This window comes from Octopus bimaculoides, chromosome 2 (genome assembly GCF_001194135.2).
Source record: "Octopus bimaculoides isolate UCB-OBI-ISO-001 chromosome 2, ASM119413v2, whole genome shotgun sequence".
In the NCBI taxonomy this organism is placed as follows: domain Eukaryota; kingdom Metazoa; phylum Mollusca; class Cephalopoda; order Octopoda; family Octopodidae; genus Octopus; species Octopus bimaculoides.
The window spans coordinates 28041058-28046346 of record NC_068982.1 but is presented as its reverse complement, the minus strand read 5'-3'; the positions used below and the strand labels follow the sequence as shown (position 1 = coordinate 28046346).

At 33.4% G+C, this 5289-nt stretch overlaps 1 protein-coding gene and 1 long non-coding RNA gene across 3 annotated transcripts in view; one reads left to right on the top strand and one right to left on the bottom strand.

Moving 5' to 3' along the window:
- Positions 1-5289, bottom strand: part of LOC106872738 (protein FAM81A) — a 124648-nt gene that overhangs the window by 13241 nt on the left and 106118 nt on the right. The gene's annotated exons all lie outside the window — the stretch shown is intronic.
- LOC128250606 (uncharacterized) overlaps positions 2773-5289 on the top strand; it is a 57832-nt gene continuing 55315 nt past the window's right edge. The window contains exon 1 of the long non-coding RNA XR_008266634.1: positions 2773-2901. This is a non-coding gene — a long non-coding RNA (uncharacterized LOC128250606). The remainder of the gene's footprint in view (positions 2902-5289) is intronic.

Here is a 5289-nt window from a genome sequence, read left to right as displayed (position 1 = left end):
GTGTATCTATATATATATATATATATATGTGTGTGTGTGTGTGTGTATCTATGTATGTGTGTCTGTGTATGTCCCCACCACCACCTCCACTGTTTCGCAACTGGTATTGATGTCTTTCTGTTCATGTAACCTAGTGGTTTGGCAAAAGAGATTGATAGAATAAGTACCAAGCTGAAAGAAAAAAAAACGTGCGGGGGTTAATACATTCAACTATAAATTCTTCCAGGCAGTGCCCCAGCATGGCTGCAGTCTAATGACTGAAACAAGTAAAAGATAAAAGATATGTATGCGTGGGTGTCAGTGTGTGAGTGAGTGTATATAAAAATAGAGAGAAAAATAGAGAGATATGCATTTAGTGTAAACTGTTAAAAAAATAGAGTACTCGATACCATAGTTGAGATTAATATGATGTATTATTTTGGTTGAGTCAGTTTTTTGCTACTCTGAGTTTCACAAGGCTTTAGTCAACTCAAGGTTATAGGAGAAGACACTTGCCCAAGGTGCTATGCAGTGGGACTGAACCTGGAACCATTTGGTTGGAAAAACAAACTTCTTACCATGCAGCCACGTCTGTATATACATATGACGATTTAAAATTATGTGCCAGGTGTGAATTTTTGGAAATAGAGTGCTCGATACCATAGTTGAGATTAATATGATGCATTATTTTGGTTGAGTCAGTTTTTTGCTACTCTGAGTTTCCTCTGTAGGTGCACAAGGTCATCAGGCAAGTTATGCTGAAGCTCAGTGTAGCAAAACCCAAACTAAACCAACATATATATATATATTCTTTTACTTGTTTCAGTCATTTGTCTGTGGCCATGCAGGAGCACCACCTTAAAGGGTTTCTAGTTGAAGAAATCGACCCCAGGACTTATTCTTTGTAAGCCTAGTACTTATTCTATCAGTCTCTTTTGCTGAACTGCTAGGTTACAGGGATGTAAACACACCAGCATCAGTTGTTAAGCGATGGGGGGGGGGCGAACACAGACACACACACATGCACACATAAATATATAGATATATACAACAGGCTTCCTTCAGTTTCCGTCTACTCAAATCCACTCACAAGTCTTTAGTCAGTCCTAGGCTATAGTAAAAGACACTTGCCCAAGGTGCCACACAGTGAAACTGAAATTAGAACCATGTAGTTGAGAAGCAAGCTTCTTACCACACAGCCATGCCTGTGTCTAGATATGTGTGTGTGTGTGTGTGTGTGTGTGTGTGTATGTATGTACATAAACTATATATATATACACATACATACAACAGGCTTCTTTCAGTTTCCATCTACCAAATCCTCTCTCAAGGCTTTGGTCGGCTGGGGGTTATAGTAGAAGACACTTGTCCAAGATGCCATGCAGTGGGACTGACCCCACCGCCACCCCAAGTCGTGGTTGGGAAGCAAAATTATTACCACACAGTCACATACATATACGCACATATATTACTTAAGAAAGTCAGTTTGAAATTATTCTTCCAGTAAAAATATTTAACATTTATTGAATTATATCTATTAAATTTCATGTATTACATAAATATTTGTATACTGAACAAGGAATTATGTACATTTTTTATATTTAATAATTAATATTTATAGTTTTAGAGGGTAATGAGATGGCAGAATCATTAGCAGGCAAAATTCTGCCATAGTCAACTTTGCCTTTCATCCTTTTGGGATCGATAAAATAAGTACCATTTGCATACTGGGATCAATATAATCAACTTACCCCCCACCAGCAGCGAAATTGTTGGCCTTATGCCAAAAATTTTAAGCCAAATATTTATAGTTTTAGTCCGGGTATACACTGCCCACTTTTCCGACAAAGAGGGAATATTCTTGATACAACATAAATTATTCCTTAAGTACTCTTTGTTGTTTGTCATTATTTTCTCAACTGTTCTATGACTATAATCATCACAATCAGAACTAAGATTATCCTGACTGACATCATTCAGCTGGAATTTAGATTTAATTAAGAAAAATAGCATATCACAGCTTCATCACTTGATTCTTATCTAAATTAAATGTTTGTGGTTGATAGTTTCAAGTAACACTTTAAAAAGAAGCATATTAAAATTGTTCATGTACTTCTCTTATTTGTTATACAGATATTTCAAAGTATTTTCCCAAATGATTATTAAACAGAAATTTATATAAAATTGGGTTTGGTCCCATTGCAAAGTATCTTGGACAAGTGTCTTCCACTATAGCCCCGGGCCACTGAAAAACCATGTGAGTAGATTTGATAGATGGGGAAACTGAAAGAAGCCTATCATACATGTGTACAGTGTTTATTAAATAATATTTATCTCTCACCAGATGGAATACTCTTTTTGCTGATCTTACCATGAGAGAACAGTACATTATATATATATATATATATATATATATATATATATATATATATATATATATATATATATATATATATGGAGAGGGAGAGGCTTGTGTCTTCTTGTCATGACATCACTGCATACAAACAGTGACCTTTATTTCCAATTGTCCATGAAAACATGTCTGGCCATGAGGAAATTATTACCTTACTTGGAAACAGGTGAGTGTTGGTGACAGGATGGGCTTCCAGTCATAGAAAATCTGCTTCAGTGAATTCTATTTGACTGACGCAAGCATGGAAAAGTGGATGTTAAAACAATAATGTTGATGATCACAATGATGATGATGACGGCGGTGGCGGTCATGTGATATTATTTAGCAAAAGACAAAGCGCTAAAACTAGGTTACATGAAAACTTATAATGCTACAACAAATACTTGCAGCTGTTTCTAAAGAGATCATGGATAAACTTTAATTAATTATCAATTGTAGAAAGAATGTATTTAAAACAAGCTAAGTGAAACTGAAGAAGGCTTATAAATTCCGAGTAGATATTTTCAAAGGTAAGTTGGTTGGTAAAATGAGAAATTTTGAAATATAATGTTCAAAGACAGGTAACATTTTTGCTTGCCTTCATAGTTTTAACTTATTACCTTACTTGGAAACAGGTGAGTGTTGGTGACAGGATGGGCTTCCAGTCATAGAAAATCTGCTTCAGTGAATTCTATTTGACTGACGCAAGCATGGAAAAGTGGATGTTAAAACAATAATGTAAAAAAAATCTAAAATACCGTATATGATTTAACATCTGTTTTCTAGTCTCATACAGTGTTTGGTTTCTTATATTGATAATTGAATTTGTTCCTATTATTCCTTTTGATACCAATCCACCTCAGGGCACCTCTAGTTCTATGACACAAACTCTCTGTTTTAAAGTGATTTACATTAAGATCTTCACTCAAAATTTTATGTTAATTTATGTTCCAAACTCCACCTCAGTAATGAGAAGGATATTTTACTAAATTCTTCATTATTTTCAAAAGTTATGGTAACATAGGCATAAAAAAAACTAATTATTTAAAGGTCTAAACAGATAAAGCTAATATGTAAAATTGTTGGATGAAAAATATTTCATTGGTATATATTCTTTTATTCTTTTACTTGTGTCAGTCATTGAACTGCAGCCCTGCTAGAGCACTGCCTTGAAGGGTTTAATCAGTCAAATATCCCCATTATTTTAAGTTTGTTGTTTATTCTATCAGCATCTTTTCGCCAGACTGCTAAGATACAGTATGCAAATGAACCAACACTGGTTCTCAAATAGTGAGACACACACACAAACATGCATACACACACATAAGCACATGTACATATATGTGCACAGACACAGATACACATATTCAATAGAATACTACATAGTTTTCACCAACCAAATTCATTTAAAAGGTATTGGTCAGACTGATGCTAATAGTAGAAAGCATTTGTGCAAAGTGCCATGCAAGTGGATTGAACCCAAAACCACACAGTTGAGAAACAAACTTCTAAACAATACAACCATGCATGTGTGTGTGTGAGAGAGAGAGAGAGATATAGAGAGAAAGAGATAGAGAGAGAGAGAGAGAGAGAGATAGAAAGAGAGAGAGAGAGAGAGAGAGAAAGAGAGAGAGTGGTGAACATACACAAATAATTTCCTTTGAAGTAGAAAGCTTACAAACACTAGATATAAGGAATTCTTCCAGTCTGTGTATTTTACAACATTATAATCTTAGGGTGCTCATCTCTTTTCATAACAGTCGAGACATGTCTATGCTAAAGAATGGACTGAATAAGTGGTTTGTTTATTTTATATTCTATATTTTAGATTTTTATTTCCATTGATTTATTTTGGGTATTTTTCATCATTTGCATCGCTGTATTTCAGTGTTGTTATTTGTCAGTGCAATGCTAAAGATAGAATAAGGATATAAAATAATGGGAAACTATAGATGACCTGGTAGTGCTCTCAAACTTAGCCACCTAAAAACATGCAGGTACACAGCAGTTATTGGATCTTGCTAATGTAAGAATGTGCATAATATGTGAAACACTCAGCAATTTCCAGCTGATACTAATGCATGGAAACAATTGTGGTGATTTGGATTAAAGCCTTTCATCCCATCTTGTATTATAATATTTTTGCATGAATTCTATGGATATTAATGAATTTCCACATGTATATCCAGTAAAGGGAAAATACCTGCCATACGATAGCATATGATAGCCAACATCTGTGGAGGAGCTTTGTATAAGGTTATAACGTAGATTATATGATATATATATATATATATATATATATATATATATATATATATATATATATATATACATATATACATAATATATACATATATATGCATAAATGAATATACATGTGCACACATACATACATACATACATCTTACACACACACACACACACTGAGAGAACAAGAGATTACTTCCTGCTTAACTTGAAACAAATGGTTCTTAACTTCTCCAGAAATTCCCGTTAAATTTTGCTAATATTAACTATTTCATGCATCCATTTATCAAATGTCAATAACCATTGGCAAATCTCAACCTCAAACAAACTCTGTGCCCTTTAAAATTTGTGCTGTAAATCAAATGAATAACATTTCATTCCTTATAACTCAAACAGTTCCTTTCTTCCATTACTAAGAGAGAGAACCTAACTTTCAGGTACTATATAAAAAAAAAAAGCAACTTAAGTTGTTTACAACACCAGAGAAGTAGAATTTAGAAAGCAATTACTGTGATTCACTCTTACTGACCAAAGTTTTTTTTCCCCACCAATGCTATTTTAGCTAACATTAATGTATATAATGTGATATAAAAAATAAAAAAATGATATATATATAAAGAAATAAAGAAATGATATATATATATAAAGAAGTAAACAAATAATATATATAT